Source organism: Salarias fasciatus, chromosome 7 (assembly GCF_902148845.1).
Source record: "Salarias fasciatus chromosome 7, fSalaFa1.1, whole genome shotgun sequence".
NCBI lineage: Eukaryota > Metazoa > Chordata > Actinopteri > Blenniiformes > Blenniidae > Salarias > Salarias fasciatus.
In genome coordinates, this window is record NC_043751.1 from 3995994 (window position 1) to 4022658 (window position 26665).

Consider the following 26665-nt stretch of genomic DNA (forward strand, 5'->3'; position numbering starts at 1 on the left):
CGGAGGCATCCCGTTGAAATCCCCACACAATCTGTTCCAGAAACAGCAGCCAGAGGAGCCTCGGTTACCAGAGGGGACGCTCTGACCCAAATAAAGTTGTGTTTTTTCCTCTTTTCTGACATCCAGCAGGTAGCAGACAGCCAGCTCAGGTACTCTGTCGACTGTTATTAATTTCTCCCTCTGATTTAACATGGGAGTGGAGGGAGACGGGCTCGTCTGCGCCTTCTGAAATATGGAGCGTCCAGCGAAGCAATGTCAGCCAAGGACGTCTGTTTTGCACCTTTAAAATGAAAGCGCCGCCGTTTGTTCTCATCCTAACGCTGTGAATCATGAGCAGGAATCTCTTCCCGTTAACGAGCAGCCCTTCCTTTAATCGCCGGCTCGTCCTTCACACTGTGAGCCTGGTGCAAAGCGGCAGATGACAGGAGACGAGCAGGAGACGGGGAGCGGAGCTGCTCGTCTCGTGAATCAGCAGCGTACAGACGGCGTTGTTTACGTCAGCTTTTCGTATTGTTCTGCAGGCAGGAGGCAGCCGGTCAATAGGACGCCGGCGGGATTTCCACTTCACGCTGCACAGCAGCAATTCAGAGGCAAAGTCAACTCACTGTGCTCCTATTGCCTCTGGAAAAAGGGCCCGTTTACACAACATTTCAAGTGAAGACGCATTTTAATTTTTGAAAAGTTTCTCATTCACAGGCAAACAGTTTACAGGGAAATGTCAGAAACGTGAAGGAAACGTGTTTTCCTCCATTTCCACGGAGAGAGTCGAAGCGTTTTCACAAAGTAGAGTTTTCAGAGTAACAGACACCAGAAACACAAGGAAAGCTTTCCGTTTTCACTTCAAAAGTTTGTGCAAATGGTTTAAAGTTTGTCAGATTTCAGAGCTTTTCCTCGACACGAGGTGAAAACGTGAGGAATCAGGCGCCGCAGGATGAAAGAAGAGGTGAACCAAGAGCAAACACTGTCAGGACGGTGATATGAAGGGATCAATACCCGGGGTGACTGTCATGGAGGGTCATTTATTATTCAATCCACTGAGCTCAAAGCCAAGGAAAAAAAGAAACAGGATTGTGAACGTTTCCCTGCAGCGGCAGAGCACTGTAGATGTATTAAACTGTAGTGACAACCTGTGTGCTCACACTGATCTGCTTCTGAAGGAGTGTCTCTCCTGATAATAACCTTCATAACTCAGTTCGATGGCCTGTTTCAGGTTCACGCCATAAAACCTGAATTACTGAAACATAAAAGTCAACATAAACCTTCAGAGAGCCGTTAACACGCTTGATTCCTTCAGTCTGGGAGTCGTGACTGATCAGCAGAGTGATTTAAATGCAGCCCGGCTTCAGGACCGACGATCGCCCAAAACCCAGAGAAATGATTCTCAAAGTCAGTGAATGGCGTCGTCATTCAGGCTGAACTTCAGGTAGTCAGTGAGAACCTTACGGTTTGATAAATAAAGCCAGGTTTAATGATAAGTTACAAAATAATCAGAAAATCAACAAAATATTCTGGATTCACTGCAGGAACTTCAGCAGAGTAGGGCGGACCATGACCGGGCAAATATTGCTAACCTATAAATTCTACTGAAATTATGTGGCAATGAGTAAATAGCTCCTGTGGATGGATTTTCACTGAATATAGTAGTCTTACTGTTAAAAAAAAAAAAAAAATGCTTCGCTTTTATTAAATGAAGGTAAAAATCGAGAGAACTCATTTCTCCAGGAACCAAAACACCACTGGATTCACAGAACAAATACTAAAAGAAGTCGATCTCCATTCAGAAGTATTTTTAAAATCGAGACTCAAGTCACACTTCACTTTTTTCACCTCGCTGCATAAAAAAACCAAACATATTCATCTTTCAGCGTCTTTCACTTTCAGCCAAACGACCCACCGAGTTCAGAATCTCTGATTTACATCTTGTAAAATATGATGGAGCGGAGCAATTTAGGAATTCGCCACAACATTCCCCACATGTTCGCTCTCTGTCCTCATTTCTCTCTTTCAAAACTTTCCACACTTTCTCCCGTCGGGCTTCGGTGTGCGTCTGAAGCAGAATGTGTAATGAGAGCCCCTCCCCCGCTCGTCTCGAGGCGTTCACCGGACAGGTCAATGTGTCACACACCCCCCCCCCCCCCCCCCCCCGGCCACCCTGGGGGGAGGGGGCGGGGCGGGCTGCCCGTCAGCGCCGAGGCAACGCGGCTGATGGATGTCGACCTGCTTCCAGAGCTGATGGATGTCGCTGTCAGAGCGAGCAGCGGGGCGGCAGGTGGAGGTGGGGGCGGGGGCGGGGGTCACGGTGGACATCGGCCCGGTGCTCCGTCCACGTGCGGTGACAGCAAACCGCCGCTTGGACCTCCCGGGACCGGTCCGGAGGGCGTTTCCCCCAAAGGTCAGGAATCTGTGATTAATAAGAGGCTGAGTGGACGACAGCCGAGGGAGAACCGGAGGGAGAGTCTCTCTGTCATCTGTGGGACGATCCTGCTGAAGCCGACAGACCTCCCTCAACTGAGAGGCTGTCGGAGTTGCTGTGGATCCGCATGACGTTGCTCAAACACAAAACAATTCATTATAAATGAAAACAGTGGAAACTGTCACAGGTGCCCCAACGTTTTTCACATGACTGTAAATCCCCAGAAATCTCCATCCAGCCGTCCTTTACACCACGGAGTCCGGCTGAGGGTCTTATAATGAGAGAGCTCAGCTGACAGTGGACTAAGACAGGTTGCCAGCTGCACAATAAATGTGCAAACAAACGTCCGAAAGTGTCAGTTTGCTGAAAAAAGTCCACTTTTCAAATGGTAAATGGACTACACTTACATAGCGCTTTTTCATCTGCATTAGCAGAAACCAAAGCGCTTCACACTGCAATATCACATTCACCCATTCTCTCCATACTGGGTGGTGGTGAGCTACGACTGCAGCCACAGCTGCCCTGGGGCAGACCGACGGAGGCGAGGCTGCCAATCTGCGCCATCGGCCCCTCCGACCACCACCAACCATTCACTCTCACACTACATTCACACTTAGGCAAGGTGGGTGAAGTGTCTTGCCCAAGAACACAATGGCAGTTTTACGCCTGTGGGAGCGGGATTGCACCGCCAACCTTCTGGTTATTAGACGACCCGCTCTTCCAACTGAGCTACTGTCGCCCCGAATCAAGGACTACGTCTCAAAAACCCTTAAACATGTCTTGTTGCTCTGATGTATCTCACTTGATTGTTTCCACGCGGGTCTCATCAGAGATTCACAGATTTGGATCCGAGTGACAGACTACCGGCGTGGATGTTGACCTCTGCTGCTCCTGAGGCACCGGACTACGGCAGCCCAACTATGAATAGGAAGAATTCCAAATTAAAATCACTAACTAATCATAGGGAGAATTCTTTTCCACACTGGTCCATCTGTGGCGGACACAAGATGGCGCTCTGGGGGTTCCCCAATCTTTTTTGCACCTGGAAAAATCACCTGCACAAGGTCTGCACAATGCATGAAAAAGAAAAGTGCAGGAAAGAAGCGCTGATGGAAGTGAAGCATTTTTCAAGATAAAAACCAGTACAGAGTAGCTAATGGGAATTTAAATGTACACTTTCAAAATAAAGCTTTAAATTACTTGCAGCCCGGTACCAAATGATCCGCCAACTGGTTCTGGTACTGGTCCACAGCCTGGGGGTTGGGGACCCCTGACCTCTGACCTGCCACTGCCGTCGTGGTTCAGTGCAGAGATGGAATCAATAAAGTGATTGATTTTGAGATATTTAGCTTAGAGACGGTTGTTTCCAGTTTGAATCTGATCTGCATCTGGGTTCCAGACTCACTGATGACCCTGCGGAGTGGCGGCCGGTCATAATGTTGTGGCCGATGGATGTCCCGAGTGGCCTGAAGGATTCCACTCCTGGTGTCGAACACGCCGCTCGCTGTAATCGGCGTGCGAGCGGCTCCATTCCGGGCAGTAATCCCGCCCGTCAGCTGCCCGTCAAGCCGTCACGCCAAACTAAGCGGCGCCGACAGCATCAGCCAACATTCGCTTACAGTGGCTGACATTTTCCTTCTTCTGACGGCCAATCAGCCCGTCCTTCACACGACCACGCCGCCGCGCGGCGGCCCGACCCGGCCCGTCCGAGGCGCGCCGTCTACATCCCAGCTGACGGGCCATTTATCTCGCGGTGGCGGCGGCCGAGACGGCGGCGGAGGCCCCTCCGGCGCTCCCCACGTCAGGCGGGATGAGAAGGTGAACAAACAGGACTTTTCAGAACGCAGACGTCAAAAAAGGAAAGAGAAAAAAAAAGAAAAGAAAGCAGCGGCGTCCTCGAGGGCAAACAACGCATTTCATTTTGTGTTTAATAGGTTGTCATAACATGGCAGACGGCCTGTGAGGGTGATTGAATAAACCATTAGCTCCCCTCCTGCGGGGGGGGGGGGGGGGGGGGGCTGCACAGTGGCAGACTTATGAATATAAAGTGTGTCTTTGAATATAACGGCTTGTCACACGCGCCGCCAAAATAAACTGTCAGCGGTCTGGATGCATTAAGCCACACGCCCGTTTCCACGCATTTCAAATAAAAGACGAGCGCGGCGTCGACGCGCTGGAATTCAGGACGACCGCCGGTGGAGACCGGGCGCTAAATCTTCATCGCCTCGCTCATGTCACCTCCACTCCACCTTAAAACTCCCCGCTTTGATGGAGGCGTTACGTCAGGATCATAATTCTCATGTCATCGAATGAATCCGGAGCTTTTATCACTATCTGTGTTTTTATTTTCTCAACCTGAGGTTTTCCTTCACGACTGTAAATCTGACCCAAAGCAAGAGAGAAACAAGAATGGAATCCAGAGTCTGTTCACAACATGTCTGCAGTTACACAGGATGGAGGAACACTTTGAGTTTTATTGACAACAGATTGGATTTTTCACTTATAAATGTGTTCAGTTTAGTAGTTTTTCATTGTGTTGCTGGTTTCAAAGTTACTGAGCTTTACTGAACATTCTGTTTTTATCTACCAGTTATATATATGCTTATCATTCATTTTCCTCACATTTATTTGAAGCGTTCTGTTTTTTTCTTCATGCATTTTGTACTTTATGAATGAATCTTGTTCATTATTTAAGATAAATACGTCCATTCAGTGTGTTTTACTCTTTGTGTTACTACAGTCATAGACCCAGTCTACACGACAACAGCCACCGAAAACACAACTTTTTAAAAATGCGCAAACTCCTTCTCAATGTTAACATGAAAATTACACTAATTTCTCTGCATTCAGATGTCGATATCAAAACGTTCTCCTGCAAATGCATTCTATAGGAAAGGCAAAAACAATCGGAAACACTGAGAAATGAACGAAGCTATGTGCAGAACCAGGAAATTCAGAGGTGGAACCAACAGCGCTGAAGAGCGATACACCTGGTTCCCTGAGAGGCTCAGAGCGTCCTCCATAAGTGAGACGTACCACTGAGAGAACAGAGCCGCTGTGGAAACTGTTTTCAAAGTCAACAACCTCTGAATTCCCCATAAATGAAGCCGCTGTCCGTTCTGATTAGTTTTTTCATTAAACTCCGTAACCCTGTGAAGACCTGCATTATTAGATCTGTCTATTTTTGCACACCTTTTATATTTTCCCATCTAAAGTTGTCATTTTCTTCGATGCCCAATCTCAGCAGCCACTCAGCTAATTGTATGTGTCAGTCATCAGGGACTTGGACACACAGCAAAACAGGGTAATAACCTGCTCAACAGCGTTCTCTTATTGCCTCCATGCAGGATATGAAAGAAAGAAAAGTTGAAAGCAACATGCAGTCTCTGGATCGCTCCAGAAATGACCTGCAGCTTGATTTATGTCTGCTGGGAAGATGTCCTTGAGTGTTTTATTCTCACTGAACATCCCTGATCCCAGATAGTAGCTTCAGTTTTGCCTGAAAGGTTAAACCAGTTTCTGGAGAAGTTCAGTTACTGGACTCCGCTGTGGGCCTCTGGAGGGCTTCAAGCCTGGTCCTGGAGGCTGGGATGGGCTCTGGGGGGGTCCAAAGAGTTCCAGTGCTACCCTGACAGCAACCGTAGACCCTCAAAGGGAAAACTCGATTGGAGACATGAAGATCTTTTTGGGGGAATTTGGAACTGGAGTTTGTCTGAGGCTCTGTTTATTCTACGTTTTCAAGTAAAAAAGCTAAATTTCATGGTGTTTTTCATCACATGATGCCTGAACGTGCATCACTGTCTGGTTTACTTTCTTGTCGTGGTGAATTCGGGCCCCTGGAGCTCATGCTGGTCCGGGGTCGGCCCGCCTCCACCGCTCGCCTCTTCGCTCGTTCTCACCAATTAGCTGCGACCTCAGGAGCGACTAACAAGGTCGGCCGGCGATGGATGGCTCCCGTATTTACTTACATAACCCCATCATGAGCTCGGAAGACGAATGGCTCCGCTAACTGCTTGAGGCAAGCCCGCTGGACGTTCATTTACCAGCTTTGATTCATACATTTAGAGCTGCAGTGAGTTATTATGCAGATACCAGCCAAGAGAAAAGATGGAGGAGAAGGTGAAAGTGGAGCAGAGACGGAGGGCGTGGAGGAGCTCGGTGGACTCTTTCCTCTGTCTTCCTGTCTTATTTGGAACAGCCCGTCTCGTCTGTGCGTGACTCCCTTGTTTGGCCACCTGTGTCCCCCCCGCCACCCAGAAAACGTTCTGTTCGTTGCATTTTGGCCGTCCATTTCAGAGCCACTGTGTTGGTGACTGTCTGTCTCTGTGTTTGTCCAGAGAGGGACTGCTCACCTGCCCAGGTAGAACCTGTCTCTGCCCAGGTAATCCAGTGGGATCAGCTCCCACACCTGGAGTAGATCAACACTGGAGAGAAGACGGACACACTGCTCTCAGTGTATAACTGCAGCAGCTCAAAACACGTCTCCTGAGGTGTGTTACCTCTGAAAGGGACATAAAATAATCACAGAATGATGTGCTTGATGCTTCTTTTGCTCAATTATCATTTATCAGTCATGAGTCAAACCAAAACCAATCCCAGATAATCAGACCAGCCTGTTGTGTCGATCACAGGCCTGTTTCTGACTGAGAGATGTGACCCGTGGACTGCTCTTAAACTGCAACGCTTTATTTACAATTTAAAAAAACCCAGCTGTATTTTATAGATTTGATCAGAGATTCTAAAAGGAGCATTAATCACTGTGAAGGTGAAGGAGAGATTGTTTCTCCTGTGACAGAGAATGTATTCAGCAGACGTCATCTGGTGTGTTCACTGAGCAGAAAGTAGCCTGATCAGCAAGAGCACAGAGGAAGTAGGGACATGATGTGGCGAGACGAGGCTGAAACAGGACGACACGAGGGACAGTAGTACAAACATCAGGACAAAAGGAACAGGCGACACACAAGACAAGCCCCGAGACAGCTGAGTTGTGTTTGACAGCTGCCACTTTAATGAAACGCTGCAACTACGAACCACACCGCGTCAGTAAACTCTTTTAAAATAGTAAAAATGTTTTCCTCCAGGGTGTCATGACTCGGAGTTCATATGCTCCTGGTCCTGGTCCTGGTCCAAGCCAATATTCTCCTGAACCTACTCCTACCTTTGACCTTTATTCAAACCAAATGCTTGTCATGACTGAGTGCTCGCTGGCCCTTTGCCCCTCAGGTAAATCACACCTGGTTGGCAGCAGTTCAGACGCCGCTCTGACTGGTGGAGCTGCTGTTGTTGTGAGATGTGGTTAAAGGATGGCGTTATGACGGCGGCGGTCAACTCATCCATCAGTGTGACGCCGAAGACGCCTGAAAAAGCCGGACGCCCGTCTTGCAGAGGGAGCTCGACTCTGAAGGGCCAATCTCACGCTCCATTACCTCCGTTCCCCGCCGCTCGCTGATGGCTCTTCTCTTCAGATCATCTCGTTGTTCTCCTCGGCCCAGCTCTGATCACTCTCCATTCCGGACCTGACATGGCCGCCTGCTCTTTCCTGAGCCAGCGAGTAAATTGAAAACAATGGCGATGATGGAGATTGGGATTTATGACACTGAAAACAGGAACATTGTATCATATTCTTATCTTAAAGTTATTCAGTATCATCGAACCGAGTGAGCACCAGTTTATCAACGCTGCGTCACGACTGAAAATTGCAATAATTTTCCACGTTCTTCTGTCTTCAGGATCAGTTTTCATGACATTAAGGAGACTGTTAAAGTACCGTAAATATTTAAACACATGGCAGCATCACAAAGTATTCCAACATGGGGACAAAGAGGAGCTGCTGAAACTCAAACTGAGGATGAAGGCTGATTTAAGTGGCTGTGAAAGCAGCGTGGCGGTTGGTCTGAGAAGGCTTCAAACTGCTGATGTATTGAGGTTTTCACGCGCAACTATCAGCAGGGGTTCCAGAGAACGGTGCGAATTAGAGGAAATATCTGCAGAACAGCACTTCTCTGCATGGAAAAACAAAAGAAGGAAAAATGTGCTGTTGTTGGACTCATTCTGGTATTTTTAACAATACTCCAGAGGAGTGAACAAAGCGCGCTCACTAGTCAGAGACATATAGACAGTAGTATAACCTTCACATCCTGGAGATATGGTGCTGTGTTTGGTCAAATATGTAGAATGAAGATTTTTCGTGTTTTTACTCAATGCAAATCCAAAAATTAGAAATTTAACAATTGCAGAGAACATAAATTATATTTCTGTGCAAGGCTGCAATGGTCATGAAGCTGGTCTTTTTAATGGTATTTTCCTTGGCTCTTAACAAAGCCTGAGACTCTGCTCCTGTTTTTGTTTTTCCTCATGGTCTTTTATTGTTTTTACTGTTTTTATTGCATTTTATTTTTCACTTTGTCTAAAGGTTTTCTGTCTATTTATAGGTTAACACTGAGTTCATTTTCTCAAAGCGAGCAGGTGCCTTGAGTCCCAGAGCCAAAAACCAGAGAGCGTCCAAAAACCTTAGCATATAGATCAACGGGAAGTACTGGCTGTCTGGAGGCGCGCCAACCAAGACGGGGGAAAATACAGATGCAGTACATGAGGGTAATGGACGATTGGACAATTAACAGACACATGCAGGACGCACACGAGCAGTGCTGGGTTAGTAGTATACTGAACACTTTGTTGTCTGAGGGATCTGGATCCAAACCATCTGATCAGAGAGGAGTGAAGCAGCACCAGCTGAGTGGAAAACACAAACTTTTATTTTCCTATGCGGCTCCACACGGTCTTATGAAGTAACTTTTATTATTTGCTTGCACAGAGCAGTTAATAATCCAGAATAAAGACCAGACTAAACCTGTCTGTTGTGATTCCTGTTTGTTATGGGACAATTCTCGCACTGTGTTTGGTTTTGTCTTTCTCATTTCTTTTTCCATTATCCTCAATCTTCACTGTCTGTGCATATGTTTTTCTCTGTTCCATTCCCCCCTGATGAATTTTAAACATTGCTCATGCACTTCCCGGCTACAGGCTGCCGTGTGCTGTGTGCAGCAGCGTTTACCTCAACACTCCCTATGAGCTCCTGGTGATTTGGTGATTTACCAACTGAAGATCAAGTGAGGAATATCAGCGAGCCAGCCAGAAGGCCATGAGGAAATAAGGTGTCAGTGTTTACCCTGTGTTCCACCAGAAGCTCCTCACCGGTCAGGCAGTGAGATCTGAGCCGTGAGGAAACATCAGGCAGTGATTTCTACTGAAACGGGAAACTGTCATTGCAGTTTGGGGTCGTTTTACGCCACAACGCTGCCAGAGTCACTGAAAACACGACTTTTTGAAAACGCTTCGACTCCATTTCTATGTAAATGGAGGAAAACAACTTTTCAAAAACTCTCTGACTCTGTTTCCATAAAAATTAGGGGAAGGGCAATTTTTCTGAGTCCATGGTTGGTCTGCATGCAACATTAAAGATACTTTTTTTTTCCCCAAATCTCCGCTTTGACTGTAGTTTTCAGATATAATCGTTTTATTATAAATGAACGCCCTAAAGACATTAAAATATCCCCATTTTGCCAGGTGTGAACGGCCTCTAGGACATGTTCTTCTGAGATCTTCAGTGAGCCACCGGCTAAAGAACCTCATGGTCACAGATTGCTTTGTGGGGATTTTAGAAAGTGTTGTCAGGATGAGAGCCTGATTCATCAGGATACCTGCAACAACCACCAACTGCAAGAACATGCAGATCTTTCGAGTGCAAATACCCAATATTTTCACTGCTTTATCAGTTTTTGTCTTTACAGTCACATTGACAAAAAAAACAGCACTTGGAGCACCTTCAGGTTCAGCGTCTTGCTCAAGGACAGTCTGACACAGATGGAGATCGATCTGCCAACTTGACTGGAAGACACTCCACCAACTGACCCTGCAGCCAAACCTCAGATAAAGCTGAGGAACATCACCTACAGAGAAGGAGAGCCCGGCTGCAGCCTCGTGCACGGCTGCAGGTGGGTTTGAACGCTGCCTTTACCGCCGGTTAGCCGGGATGAGCTTCAGCACCCTGCAACCCTGAGCTGGGAAAGCATCACACAAGACGGATGGATGGAGGACGGAAAATCAACTTCCAAGTTATTAGTGTTAAAATTTCCTTCATGTGCAGTCACACCTCCGTAAAATTCACTTTTCACTCAGTCAGAGTTTAGTGATGGAAACAGAAGCCTCGCCTCCTCCCTGCGTCTCCCTCTGCCTCTAATAGATTTGTCTCCACTGGGAGTTTGAGTCTGATCTCTGGCTCCGTCCTATCTTCTCAGACCGCTGGAGCTGATGGCCTGTATCCCTCCATCACTCCACCTCTGACCTCGGCAGCCGCCTCGCTCAATCACCGTCCGGTGGCGGGCGGAGAGCGAGGGGTGCCGGAGGTTACAGAAGCATTTATCTTTCCGCCGGCGTTCGGGGGCGCGGCCGCCGGCTGAGGAGGGGAGCGGCCGTCCTGCTGCTCTAACATGTAAAATGAGATCCGGACGATCCTGAAACGGCGCCGACAACACGCTGACAGGACGTCACGCTGCAGACGGTTCAGTCCATCACCGACTCACCGTCCTCATGTTCATGAAGACAAATAAAGCATCAGGAGGGAAGAAGTTATCAAGCCGTCCGTGGCCCAGCGCTGTCAAACACTTTGACCTTCACCACGTCTTGGTTTTTAATGTGGCATAATTACAAATCTGACTCTTCTCTTAATCTTCGCTGTCAGTTCATAAATGGGCTGGTTTGTGGCTTCGTTTATACAAAATCAATACGCCACAGTCCATAGCTGTCCGAGACGGTCCGAAATGGTTTTTCAGTTTTTCTAGTTCATTTCTATTCTGCCAAATACAAGACAGTAATGCCAAGATGCTTTTAAGAAAACACAAAAATTCCATGTAAGAAAGTTAAAGCTTCCTTTTAAACAGGAAGAAACTTGCAGAAACAGACTCAGAGGAGGAGACTTTATATAGAGGAGAGAAAGGGACGGACAGACGGTTGGGACTGATTCATTAATATAAACCTTGGAAAGATTGTTTCGTCTGCAACAAAATCAAAATGCACTAAAAATGTTAATTTCCCTGTAATTCAGCGCGGCCTCGACAGAGGAGCTGAGGACGTACGGCACATGTTACATGTTTACCTCGAAAATCATGATTAGTTCTGAGAGAAAATCAGGATTCAGATCTTGTCATTTCTCTAATTTTTGAGAGATGAAATAAACCCCGGAGCTGCTGGTTTCGACCTGTGGAGCCGAGGTGAAACAGAACCGCTGGATGATTCGCGGTGAGACTTAATAACTCACATTCCAGTAAGATATGTGAAGTGATAAACAGATTCACGGGTCGCTGATTATTCCCTGTTGGGTTTGAGGACGAGGGTCTGCCAGACGGCCGAGCGGAGGAGACGGCGCCGGGCGGCAGGAGGAGGGACGAGGTGACGGCGTCCCACAAATAATAATCAGCCAAGGTCAGCCGGGGGCCGGCCGGCTGACGGCGCCTTTTTAGATGATGAAAGAAATGAAAAATTGAAAATGAGCAATTTGATTATCCTCTCGTCAGCAGCCTTTGTGATGCGCGGAGGACAGCTGGCCTGTTTGCTCTTCAATTCATTACGGACGGGCGCGATTGAACCGTAGACGGCGGGCGGGTGAATATGGAGAAGATGACAGCCCGGGTTCCAGCGACGGCCTCGTCCTCTGTGGAGGATTGCCGTCTGTCCGCCAAGCTTAAAACATCTTCTGCACGGACAGAACACTCAAGTTAAATGTGACGTTTCGGTTCAGATCTCTCCAGCTCCTTCATTAGACCCTGACAGTGAAGACCGAACACAAAGAAGTAGAAAACATTACATGAATAACAAATGTAGGGATAATCTTGGCATTTAGCATGCAGCTACATGTTTCACTTTGAGGCGAAGCAAAAACTTGAATTTTCCAATGATCTGTATATTCTTTTAGAGGTCATATTTTGCAGGAATGCAGTAATACCAGCATCAAGTACCAGTCTGATGCTGCAGGTACCCGTACTGGTAAAGTTAGGAAGATGAGAGGCAGAAAGGGCAAGAAATGTCAGCCGTTTGGAGATAAACTGACTAAAGTCTCAGCTGGTCAACACAACGAATTACTGCAAATTTTACAACGATCAATCGTTTTACACAATCAAAAGGAAGTGGAGTTAAGTTGGCTCAATGGAGCTGTCATGTTTTACAGCGTATGACTCCCTGACTGCTGCTCTAACCTCCAGGCCTCCACTGGCCGTTTACTCAAGATAAGCTGGTAACGGTTCAGTACTTGCAGGGTTATTATGAGTTTCATGTTGGGAGGTGTTTCAGCCAGCGCGGGCCCCGGACTGCGGAGTCCGGTCTGGACGTGGCCTCATTTAAAGCCTTGTATCAGTGATGAGCAGCCACAGTATCGTCCTGCCTCTTCCTCCTCCTCGCTGGAGATGCTATCATGCCTCCAGCCGTCATGCTACATCCATAGGTGTGGAGGCTTATTATCGGACTGTGAGCGGGGCGGGGGCGGGGGCGGGGGGGGGGGGGGGGGGGGGGGGGGGGGGGGGGGGGGGGATTGATTTCTCAGTTCTCGTACTGTCTCGGCTCAGTCGACAGCTCCATTTGTTGCAGAAGCCAGGATGAATATCTCGGCCATCACTCCTGAATCTCAGGAGGAAACTGATCCAGCTGCATGCTGTGCAGCGGGAACGTTTTTTTTTTTTTTTTTTTCCACTGGAACCACATCAACGTGTTCTTCGTTCTCTGATCTTATTCTCCAGCTAATTAACAGAACATGCACACGTTGGCCATCAGAATTCTGTGGCTGTGGCATTTTCTCCTCCAATCAGCTGTTTTTGTGTGTTACCTGCTTGGACTGCATTTTGGAAAAGACGCCCGCGCACGGCCGCGCCACTCATCCACCGCGCCAGCAGTCACCTTGTTCAAAGATTTAGCTTTTTGCAAGCTCAGTAGCCAATCGTGTCAGAGCTAATTACGGCTGTGAAATATGCTAATCGGCGTGCGTGGAGGGTGACAGATATTCAATCTCCATCCCATCATGCAAATGTGGTGCGGCTGCATATTCTCCAGCTGTGTTTATGAATCAGCCGATCGATACCTTATTTGACTCAATGATGCATGGGCGCCGCTGATTGGCAGCTCTGCTATAAGATGACTTTGGCTCCAGCGCAAAAACAAGCTGACCTGCGCTAAGTACGGGAGGCTAGCTCCGCCACGCACCTGAGTTTAGAATCTGAGGATGGAAACAACGCAGACCTCAGTTCCAGCAAACATTTTCATCTTTAACGGCACTTTTTTATCGCTTTAGACCTTTGCTAAGGGAAGACCTGCAAGGTGCTGGACTTCCTTTAAGTCAGTGTTTTGCCACGGTTGTACTGATTGAGGACTGAGCCATAGTTTTCTACAGAGACGTATTTGCCACATTTCCACTTAAAAGGACTCCTCTAGAGGGCGAAAACATGTTTAACCTTCCATAAAGTTGTACCGACACTTAAGTAGGAATGTATCTGTACCAATAAAGTCAAACTCACTTTAACAGACTTTTCTTGTTTTTTCTTTCAGTTCTGTATTTCTTAGACAAATCATCATCTACATCTAAACTTCCAGTTTCAACTCACTCTGAGTAATATCACGTTCATTGACCCGAGCGAGCTAAAAGCGAGCGGAGTTCCTCCTTCACCATCTTGCTGAAGTCTCAGTTTTGTAACATATATAAAAAACTTTCTTTGGTTCTATTTATTAAGTTTCACAACTTTAATGTGGAATGTACTTTATTACACTGTTAGCCTCTGAGCACACAGGGAGAACATGAAAACTCCACACAGGAAGACGTGACCCCCAGTGTTTTACACCGTTAACCACATTCACCCACACCATCGGAAGTTAAGTAAAGTAAAGTTAAGTTAAGTAAAATTCACTTACTGCAGGGACAGATAATTTCACTATAGTTTTAAGAGTATTTTTCTTTAATTTAGTGTTGATATCTTGTATTTAGGTTATCCTTTTTTGCAGTGTTTTCATGTTTAAAACGAAGAGATCTATTTATAAATGTGGCCTTGAAGGAGAGAGAGAAAGTTTTTCTTAGTTTGAGTTGACACTCATAAACTCCTAACACTGCTGGAAATGTGAGAGGAACTTAAAGCTCGTGTCCGGAGTTTCCGTTCGTTTCCAACGTATGTATCATTTTTTAACAGAGCTTAAATGTGTCAGTCTGGTTCGATACTATAATATAATATTAGCATAAAACAATATAAAAATTGATTTATGAGCCCTGCCTTCGTCTCATAGACCCCCATGTTATCCGAAAAAGCACCGTTCAGCTTCAGCCAATAGATTTCGAGCTTCCACCTTGTCCTGTTGTCAATCAACGTGTGGAGCAGCCAGAGAGCACGGCCGCTCGCCCAGCAGAGGAGAGTTAGCTCCGCAGCAGCCGCCGCGGTTACCTCGGATATATCCACTGTCTGCTGAGGATGCTGTAGGACTCAGAGGCTCTCATTTTCACCCGACAGATAATAGCGTGCACAATTAAAGGGGCGTGGCTTGGTCGCTCATGAAACCAGAGGGAGGGCGGAGCCTCAAGACGTTGGATTGAAAAAACCCTCCCTCTTTCAAAACTCCGGACACGAGCTTTAAAGCCATGAGACAAACAGGCAATGAAAAACAGCAAAAACTGAAGATTGCTGCAAAAAAAAAAAAAAAATCATTTGTTTTATTCACAAAAAGTAGAAAATACAAACAGAAGTTGTCCAGTAGTAAAAGAGGTCAACAGAGGAAACTCAGAAACAACTGTCAGCGGCTTAGAAAGAAAGTGAGTGAATGGCTTCACCCTCCTGCACAGCGTGGCCTTGGCTGTCACTCTCACAGGTTACATTTTGGAGAATATTTTTAAAATATGGAAACATTTCAAAAAGGCAAATCAAATCACTGCTTTAAAGTAGGGCAACGTTGTAGTCTGCTATTTGGAATCTGAGTCTAAAGTTAACAACAACGCCAGCTGACATATCTCAGTAGAGAAGACGTCTTCCATACAGAGACCAGCAGCTCCAGAAGCTCTCAGGCCTTCAGACCAACATGTCAGACCACCTGAGGGCCTCGTCAATCAAAAAGCCTGAAGACTCTTGAACACATGACGGAGTTTACAGATTCTAGAGGTCATACTGTGTATTTGTGTTTGCACGGCTTCAGTTTGGAGATTAATCTCTCTTTTGAGCACGTCATCTCTGAATTATTTCTTCCTCCATCTGCCTTTATCACCAGCAACGAGCCAGAGGAGAAAAATGCCTGAAAACAGTCCTAATAAATCTAGTGCCTGGTCCGTCCGGGCTGAGGATATTTGTCACACGGCATAAGTGAGATTCACTGGAAGAAGAAAAATAATTCCAATGCAATCTGAATTTAATGAGGACTAATTCAATTACCCGGCTGTGTTTTGTCACCCGAAATGAGCTGCGGGTTGATTGTTCCGGGCTGGTGTTGGTCCAGAAATCAGGTCCCTCCGATGATGAGAATCTCACCTCATAAATCATCGGGGTGAGGGGCTTCCAGCTAATTCGGTTTGGAGACAGAAAAAATACCTTCATTTACGCTCGAGTCGACCGCAAACTTGAGAAAGTTTTGAAGGCCAAACAGCCAACGAACGGATCTTGAAAGAGCAGAGATCAAAAAACGAAGCTGGATGCCTTGTGTTTGTACAAAAGAGGAAGAGTTTGTGACGAAGCCACTTTCAGGTCAGGATGGATGTTTCCAGCAGGTAAATGCTGTTGTTTGTCACAACTGAGATGTTTTTAATTGGTATTGTTTCAGTTTGGACGCCACACGCTGTTTTTCGGGTTGGCACTGTGAGATCCGTGTGGAGTTTGCATGTTCTCTCTGTGGGTTTTCTCCAGATAATCTGGTGTAATCCCAGAGTAGAAAAAACAGAATTGAGATTCTGTGGTAACTTTAAATGTGAATCCTGTGACAGAATGCAGACTGGTCACCTGGATCGGTTTCAGTGTTTCCTCTCTTTCCATACAAACGGACCGTTTTTAAACATTGCCATGTAAATGTGAAACTTTTCTAAAAAAAAAAAAGTCATTTCCATTGTGCTCAAAGCTAATAGACACTTTAAAACCAAGATAATTTTGACTCATAAAGTTTGTCCTTTGGGGGTCTTCAGGTGGCGGCCATGCTTGTCTGGAGGGGAGCTGCTAACAGACACGGTTTCGTAGCGCGGCCTTGACTCTCAGCAGATGGACGACAACCCCAAGTCAAAGTGAAGAGGAGGAAGAGGACGGAGCCATCGGTTTCCTCGCTTCCTCCGCGAATTGCATCGCCTTCATTGCTCGCAACGTCTTGTCACAGTTAATGTTCGCTGCGGTCGGCTGTCATTTAGCGGCGGGGGTGGAGGTCATCGTTGGAGGCTCGCCGCAATCGGCCCGCTGCCGGAATAACCGCCAAATAAGTGAATGAAAATGAAGTTTTATCCCTCCGCTCCTCCATCTCCTCCGTCCTCCATGGCTTCTTGTTTTGAATCGGTTAACCTTCCTGTTGGGGGCGTCGCGGCAGGGTCCTGCTCCGCAGATTAGCCACTGATGCATTTATCAAGGGATGACAAATGAGCTGTCCTTCCAGATGCCTGATTACTTGACCTTTATTCCACGGGAGCTGTGCGGTTAGCAGGGAGGCGGGCAGCAATTGTGGCGACAACATGGAGGAAGGCGGAGGAGGAGGGGGTGGGGGTCCTGATGGAGCTAAGTGGTGCCAGTCTGGTATTCAGCAGCCGGTGACTGGGTGGGGGGGGGGCCTGGATGCAACCCCTCGACGCTGACGTGAGCACGAATTAGGAAAAAAGTTATGAAGATTGGCTGGAGCCGAGGCAAGGTAATTGAAATTCTCACATTCCCCAAGAAAGGAGGCACAGAGCCGGAACATCAGGTTCCATCTGCGGCAGCGAGGCTGATGAGTATCACACATTAGAGCCTGAGGACGAAGCATGTCCATTTATTGGCCTCTGATTCAAGATCATTACAGGAGCGGGACAACGGCGTCCTCCTCTGCCTTTCCCCTCTATTCTCAGCTCATTTCTGGTGTCGGGCAGCAGATTGTCATTTATAGCGATAATTATGGTTTTTTTCTTTACGCTTTCCCTGTGTCTACCCAAATTGCCTCCTGGTTATGAGTCTGTGTGTGTGTGTGTGTGTGTGTGTGCTGAGCCACAATAGCATCCTTCTTTAGATTATCAGTTACACAGGGTCCAACACACAGTCTGAGGAACCACTCCCCTTAATGACTGATCCGGAACATTTCCCTTGTTAGTTTTACTGAGTAGATTTTTCTATATTTCACACTGAAACTCTGCATTCACAAGGCTTCCAGGCCCTCCTGCTGGGAAGTGTTATAGTGGCATGATGATGCCTCCACCATGCATCACTGGAAGTGTTGTTTATGTCCATCATCTGGGTGTGACCACTGATTTTAACTTTCGTGTCCCACATATGTTTTGACCAGCTGTAGTCTGTTATAAACCGACAACAAACTTTTAGCAATATATAATTTTCATTGGTTGATCCATCAGTCACAGTCCAATAACCAATCACCTTGTGGCTCTGGTCGCGGGTCCACAGCAGGTCCTCCGTTGTGAGGGTTGGGGTGCGGCGCTGGCCACGTCGGTCCCTCTGGTTCTACCTTTCAGCTGAGAGAGCCAAGATCAGTGGAGGCTGTGAGATAATTGATTCCACTGGACGCCTGCCTCTGGAGTGCTGCTGCTGCATTTGCTCCGCCGCACAGTAATCACTCAGCACAGGTCATATTTCATTAACATGGAGCGGCTCGGCTGGAGCTCCTTGTTCAGACCAAGTGGTGGAACACTGGCGGGGTCTGAAGGTCGGGACGAGTAATAACAATTACTTCAGCTTTAGTGTTTCGTTAAAGAGATCATATAAGAGAAGAAGAGGTAACGGTGAAAAATGGATGCTGCTCTGTTTAATTCAGCTTGATTTAATCACACAGCAGCAAATGGAACACAGTCTTTTTAAGAAAAAAAAGACAATTCAGAGTGAGAAAGGGAAACAGCTCAGTGTAGTCAAGGTCTCGAAGCAGTCTAAACCTCCAGCAGAACCACCAGGAACGCGGTCCAGGAAGGCCTGAACCAGGACGTAAGCTGCGTTCACACCGAAGCTTTACTAAATAGAAACGTCTTAAGCATGGATTCATTTCTCAGCGTAGCTCTGAGTCGACATGTTCCTAATTTTAGAAATATTCTGCAGGTGAAAGAAGCAGGTCCTGCAGACCTGTTTAATATAGGAGTCAAAGGATAAGTCCAGGTCAAATGAGTTCAAACACACCTCACTTCTCTGTTTTTAGGTCAATGTTCCTCCTTCCATTTTAGAAAAGTCCTCCCTTGTTGTTTTCTTGTGTTTTATTGTCTTTTGCCAAAATCACAATACTGCACACGACCACACAAGCAGAGGCAAATCTCTCTCTCTCTCTCTCTCTCTCTATCTCTCTCTCTCTCTCTCTCTCTCTCTCTCTCGCTCTCTCTCTGTCACTCACTCACTCACTCACTCACTCACTCACTCACACACACACACACACACACACACACACACACACAAATTTGTGCAATATTCAAACAACTTACTGAGGGGAATAAGTGAAATATTTCATTAAAAAGAAAACTAAGATCCTCTAAAGAGGAGTCCAGGATATAGCAGAAGTTGTTTTTTACCCTGTTCCCATGGCGACAGTGTCGGATTGCTTTTAGAAAGTTGCTCTGAGCTGGGTTGGCGTCTGAATGAGCGACCAAAATCCAACGATGAGAGTGACAGAGCTGATGTCTTCCATGTGTGCACTCCACCAAATACCACCTGTTGGGTGTTGTGGTTATAAAGATGACCGGTTAAAAATCAGAACTTGACTTTAATGAAGAGTAGGCAGAAGATGCACAGCAGATCCATGCACATGACATACATTGTGGTGAGAATGTACATGCGCTGTGCCTGAGCTGAACCACTGCTTTGGATTTCATCATGATCGTCTTCACCTCTTTCACAGCGGCTATACGCTGACGACACCATGCTTTACATGTCTCCTGAAGACACAGCACAAGCTGACTCTCATCTAAAATGTATTCCTGATACGGATGTGAAGACATTTGGCTTTTACACCTTCAAAAGCTTACTGTCAGTTCTTTTTTAGTAGTTTTTTAAACTAACTGAATGTACAAAGACATAAGTGTGTAAGACGTGATATTTTATGGTGAATTCATCCCAGTTACTTTAATTTGAATATTTTACCTGGTCTTACCTTTTAAGTCTTTTCATTTTCCATCAGCCTTATACCATTTTGATACTTTTTCTGAATGCCTTACTTCCTGTTTACCTTTTAAAAAATTTTGTTTTCCATTCTTGCATTGTATTTTGTGTTCTTCGTCCCGGTTTTGTCACTGTATGATTCCTCAGTGAGTGGAAGTGCTGTATGGATAAAGTCTGAGCGATCCCCCTCCAGTCTGCTCCTGCCACTCATCTCACTTTGTGAACCTCGACTGCTGAACGGAGCAGAAAAACTGTCCAGAAATGGAGTTTCAGCTCAGTTTGTGAAGTCCGGTAACTTCAGACACCTTTTTTTCATCTCGGTATGAAACTTTCCAATTTGTCCGTCATCTTAACGCGAGCTAACTTTGAACGGGGGAGTATTTCTATTTTTTTTCCCGCTCTCTTTTCTAATCCGGCCAGTCCTCCAGAGTGAGGTCAGGACTTCATCAGGGGCCCGGGAGGCCCTCGGAGCCCCCTCTCTCATCTGTGCAGCAGATGAGGGGTTCAGCAGGGTGTGAAATGGCCGCTGTGATTGCTCTGAGGCCGGGGGGGGCTCCAGCCCATTCACAGCCCTGTCAGCTCGCTAATAGAGCCGGAGGAGATTGGAGACGACCCGGCAGTTACCGCTCCACCCTCACCGCCACCACCTTCGCCGTGCTAACGGTAAAATCCACCTAATAAACAGAAAAATGCTCCCACTTTCAGGTTTCATCGAGCACTCCTGCTGTAACTTAAGTCTGGATTTCAATTTAGTGATTTGATTTAGTCAGATCTCATCCATGAACCGACCTCTGGCCAGTCCTCCGACAAGCAGCGAGCTTCACTAAATCCCCGTTTACAAGACAACATTTCAAGTGAAAACATCGTTTTTTAGTTTTCATTCCAGAAAAATATTGCGTTTACACAGATACATTTTGAAAATGATACCTGCTCAGATTAAAAATGGCGACTGGATTATTTTAAGCAACCAAAGTTAGAATATGCTGTTTCAATGGAAAATTTTCCAAAAGTTCCACCTGGGGGCAGGGGCGGGGTGGCCATCGGGAGGTTCGGGAGGTTTCCCGAACAGTCGGTGTGTTCTGGTGGGCCGGTGAGGTCTCTTCTGGGCTGGCAGCCACAAGCCCCCCCCCCCCCCCCCCCCCCACGGCCCGTGTGCGTGTCCGCTCTCCCGGTATTTATATATTTGCTCAGGGTCTGCGAATCGAAACATGAGCAAACCCCCCCCCCCCCCCCCGCACTTCATATTATCGGATAAAACGCATCTCCAAACGAAGCTCCCGGGCTGAATTTCAACCCCACCCTGACCCTGCCTGGGAGCCACTTTAAAAATATGGGTTTTCAGCACAGAAACTACACAACTGTTCCTCAAGATACTGCAAATATTATATAATAAATCAATACTCAAACAGTAGAGCAGATCTTTTTATTTCTTGTTCGGACTCCATCACACCAAGCGCCAACCTCTGCTCTCAAAGCAGAACTGTTGCTCTCGCTCTCCCCCTACTGGTCTCCTGTGAAAACTCACTGTCGTAAACGTTCTCCGCATCATAGTTCTGTCAAGCGTCACTATAATAAGAAGTTAAATGTTTATTCACGTTTCATGTAGTGAAAGCTTCATGGAGTCTGGCTAAAAAAAATAAATAAACGTAGCTATAAGTGACAGGATGCAGGGTCTGAGACCTCTGAACAGGTTTCCTATGACAAGAAAGAAGCTTTTATTTCACCCCCAACCTGTCCAGATGTGTTTCTACCCGGAGCTGAATGCAGACAGGAGCGGTGAAGAAATATCCCTGACAGAAGAACGAACCTGTTGACTGAAATGTGAAGCCTGTGCAGGTGAGTGTGTGTCTGGGAGCCGATCGGAAGCGTCCTTCACACACGCGTCGCTGAGCCGAGCGCCGTGGACACTAAAGTGGGCCAGGCGTCTTTTTGATGTGCCGGGTGTAAATATAGCCCTCCACCTCCCGCCTCCCTCCTCCCTCTAATTGTAGCTGTGTTGTTGTGGTATTGTTGCGTCCCGGAGATGTATAATTCATCACACAAATAATCTGGAACAAAACAAACTCTCCTCTGAGCTCCCGAGAGGCCGAGCGTCTAATGAGTTCACTCCATAAAATATTCATACCTCTGCAAAATGTACTGTCACTTTCCCTACAACACACACACAGACACACACACACACACACACACACACACACACACACACACACACACACACACACACACACACACACTACTCCGCCTCCCATTCCTACAGTCTGATGGCAGGTTGTAGGGGCCTAACAGCCGGTTGATCACTGTCACCCAGAAGCCCCGCCTCCCTCCTGCGCCTGGCTGTAATCAGGAAGTTAGTCCCTCGTCCTGCTCCAGATGGCGTTCAGTTTCTTGTCGGGCGCTTCGGGAGAAACTTTTCTCCTCAGGACGTTGTGGTCCCGGTTGGTTGGAGTTTCAACAGTGACTTTTGACCTTTCATATTCTCCGTGGGAAATCATGGCAGAGCAGAGAACTTAATCTGCAGCCACGAAACATGTGTAACCTTTAAAACAAGCATATTTTACTTCAGGTTTCTTGACTGGGCCAGAGTGGTAAAAACGTACTAATAACCTTTAAATTTAAACTTCAGTTTGTCTTTAGCTGATAAAATTCTCACAAAAGCTGTGAAAATGACCACAACCTCAACATGAATCCATTTTTAATGATACAATCTGGGGAAAAACAGTGAAATGTCCAAAAACACAATCCAGAGTTCAAAAATCTAAGTTTTCTTTTACATTTTTAACATTTGTTGAATTGACGGGCTGGATTGGAACTTCTTCCAGGCCAGTTTTGGACCACGGGCCTTATGTTTGAGTTATGTCAGCGGTACAAACAGCAGATGACCAGAGAAGAAGACATTCAACAGATGGCCACGCATCAAACAATACTGTGATGGTAATTTGACCCCAGCATCATCATTTTGCATCTATTCTGTCTCCAATAAAGAGTCATGTTTTAAAACTGTGTCTCATGGAATATTTCTAAACTAAGTCTTTGCAGCGAAGGGTAGTCAACACAGATTACTGAGTCTGAGGAGGTTTAATTATTCTGATCTGTATTTTAATGCAGTCTGATGGAAATAAAATCTGAGACGCTGTGGATGGTTGAAATCTTGCTTTTGAGGATCCCTTCCACTTGTTTCTCGGCTGAACAGGAACAAGTGAAACCGTCTGCAGGCAACGGGGGACAGCTGGACCCGGCTTCTTGATCCGATCACCTCCGGTAACGACCCGGAGACCAGGAGATGAGAGGAAGAGTGGAGGGTTTGTTTCTCTGTCCTGTGCGAGCATTAAGTCCACGGGGCTGTTCGTTCAGAACCCCCCCCCCCCCTCCCGTCCATCACGTGGCTCCTCCACTGAAAGGTCGCGGTCCGGCCCGGCGATCGATGGCCACATCCAGAGGACGGCTGATTTCCATTAAGATGGACTCCGGAGCGCTTGTCTTATTAGAGGGTCATTAGGCGCTCGGCGGCGGGCAGATTGGCTGAACAGGAAGCGGGGGAGCGGGCGGGAGGCGATTGCACCGGCGGCGACCACACAGGTGCCTGCTCGCCAGGCGCCCCTTGATTGGTTAATTAGCGCCTTGTCAATCAGCCTGGCTGGCTGCTCGCTCCCAGTCAAAGGGCGAGAGAGAGTTTCCTAATGAAGCCTGAAACTTCTTGTTCAAATTAAAGTCCGAGCAGAACCAAACGGAGTCGAGCGCTCCTCTGACGACTCCACGACCAGAACAACCCCCCTGCTCTCACTTCTCAACTCCAAACTTCCACCATCGCTGTGATCTGTCTTCCCGGTCAATCCCTCCTGGCCTCACAGCCAAAAGCACCTGATCATCACTTCTCCTGTCAATATTTCTGCCAGCTGATCGTCTCGTCCTCGCATCCGGAGCCAATCACGTATTTGTCCGTCGACCATCGATATTCCGTCTTGTGTTTCTCCTCGGCGCTCCATTCAGCTGGCTCCTGAAGCCGCTGTCGCCACAGAGTCTGATTCAGACAATAAATACACCTTTCTTCATTTCATTCACCATATTGTTTATTAAGGGATTGGAGGCGTTGAATGATCTTCAATCAAATCAAGCTGACTTTGAGATATAATTAAAAACAAATGAATATCTGAATCAGGTGGAAAACAGAGTCTCTGTGACACTGAATACTGATGCTGGTTTTCCATCATTAACACAGAATAAAATGTTCGACAATTTGCTCACGCATTTGTTCACAAAGTGGTAACCCCCCCCCCCCCCCCCCCCCCCCCCCCCCGCCCCATACTTGTACGTGAATGACTGAACATTTCAGTGAAGCTGCTTTTATACCCAATCATGGCACCACATCTTCTCAATTAGCCATTCCTCCCATGGGATGTTCCAAATAGTGTTTGATGAGCATTCCTCAATTTTCTCAGTCTGTTTTGCCACTTGTGCCAGCTTTTTTCTAAACATGCCGCAGGCATCAAATTCAAAATGAGCTAATATTTGTAAAAAATTACAGTTTACCAGTTTGAACGTTAAGTATCTCGTCTTTGCTGCGTATTCAATTGATTATACGTTGAAAGAGATTTGCAAGTCATTGTATTCTGTTTTTATTTATGATTTACACAACTGCCCACTGCACTGGGTTTGGGTTTTATAATATAATCGGTGGACATATCGGTGTATTGCAGTTAACTCTTGTCAGAACTGGTAGATCTTTCAGGCTGAACTGGACTCTCTGTAGGGTCAGTTCATCTGTCACTCCTGGTTTAATGGACGCAGTGATTAAATACGGTATTACTTTTTAAATATTGCGTATTTTAACCTATTTTAACTTCTTTTTTTAATGGCAGTCTTACGATATATGAGAAGTTTAAAGCACTACTTTCTTGTTGTTCTTCTCTGGTTAGTGTGGAAGGAATGCAGCAGAGCTGATCAGTTGATCCAACAGCCTGGAAGCCTCCAGTCTCCACGCTGTACAGACCGTATCGGGCCTGCGCTGTACTGTAGACTACTTCTGTAGACTGACCGAGCTTCAGAGACCTTCACCTTCCATTATGTATGCTTTCACAAGAGTTTGATATTAGGAGATGGTTAAATTAAGAGAATAGCATCAGAGTAACATTGAACAGCAGTCTGCAGCTTCAAACACGTCCAGATCGCTGTGTTTAACCCTTCAACATGCAAGGTAAGACATTTTTGTGTTGCCTCCTTTACTGAAACTAAAGATGTGACCAAATCACAAATCAACATGTCAGAAAGAAAAGCAACGACATCAGAGGAGACAGTCTGTTAATCCACAGAATCACCATTAAATGTTCTTGAATAACTTTAGACTGATCAAGCTAATGTACCAAATCTACACACACTGACATGTCTGTCCTGGTAAAGATGCTCTGGCATCATTAACGAAATATATCAGAATATCAACTGTACCATCGGTATCTGACAGAAGTTGGCTTTACTGCACTGAGAAAAGATGACATGTAACACAAAGATGTCTTCAGTGGCACTTCAGAACGGCAGGACAATGTTTTTGGGCACTTTTGAAAATGAAGACGTTACCTTGTAGCCTAGAAATCCAGACCTGCAGGACTTCCAGTCCTCACAGCTGCAGTTCTGTTGGGGGTAATATGATAGTTTCTGAGTATGTGTAGCTTTGTTTTCTATGTTCAATGTTAAATGTCCAGTGAGCTGTGAACCAAGGGGCAGTCATCTCTAAATATTGAAAAAAAAAGTCTGCACTAAAGTGTGCATATTTAAACTTAACTTAAAAAAGTTTCCTTAATGAATTAAAGCATCTTTGATGCATTCGTCTTCATTACAGATCAAATATGAAAATATAAAATTCATCCCTATTCACACCTTTCAATAAAATTCACATTTCTTCATCATCGAATTAATCTATTTAATGTCAAATACAAAGAAATACAGAAGGAAGGGGTGACAGAAAACAGAGCAATCCTGCCCCCATGTGGTGGCCGAGGTTCAGGACGTGACAGTACCCAGTAGCTGCTTGATGGGAGACGGAGTCTCAGCAGAATGGAGCTGGTCCTCTTTTTGGAGGCCAGGCTTCCCTTCAGGGGATCAGTGGAAAAGAGCAAGAGGCCACTGGAGGTCATGACCCCAGAATATGAACTGAGGAGTTCACTTGACGAAATGACTCTTCAGAGTCAGAAGGAACAACAGCTGGATCGTATTCCTTTGTTTTAAGGTCACACATGCCCACCTGCCTGCCCACCCACACACTCGTACAAAGAGGCATATCAAACCCGGAGGACGTCTGCAGCTCCGTTTGTCCACCGCTGACTCATCAGGAAAGTTTCTCTCCACATGACACAAATGTGACTGATGTCGAAGGACTGACGCTGCAGAACCTTTTTTCTGTTAATCAACTTTATTTATATTCTGAAAAATAAAAATACAAATGTTCAGCCCCAGACAGATTCTGTAAAGCAGACTTGACTTCTTGAATCCAGACCTGGATATGTAGACACCAGAGCATTAACAACTTCAGTTTATTTCAAGTCAACGTATCCGTCAATAAAGTCGAGTCGACAGGTCGTGAAGACGTCGTCACATTGACAGGGGGGAACAACACGGACACACCAGCTATGAGAAACTTGTATTAAAGTTCACTGCAACGTACAGCCTCGTCCATGCTTCACATGTCCGCGTGGGTGCGCGTTGGTCCCTGTGACGTAAAAATCGTCATTAATTCCTGTCCGCTAGAGTCCCCGCGGATCGATCCGCCGACGTCCGCGCTGCACCCAGATTTTGCCGCTATATGCATGCACAAAAGCGCCACAGCAAACAAACCATGACGGACGCTAACTTTGAAAAGTGACTGTGTGAAGCTATCAGGCTGCAGCTCCGTCTACAAACACACCCAGAGAGTGAAAAATTCATGGATGGAGAGAGCTGACTG

At 46.4% G+C, this 26665-nt stretch overlaps 1 long non-coding RNA gene across 1 annotated transcript; it reads right to left on the bottom strand.

Moving 5' to 3' along the window:
* Positions 1-2924: 2924 nt before the first annotated feature.
* LOC115392563 (uncharacterized) lies at positions 2925-13427 on the bottom strand. Its single transcript, XR_003931859.1, has 3 exons — positions 13417-13427; positions 9594-9599; positions 2925-3130 (listed from the first exon to the last, which is right to left on the bottom strand). It is a non-coding gene; the product is annotated as an uncharacterized LOC115392563 (long non-coding RNA).
* Positions 13428-26665: the final 13238 nt, after the last annotated feature.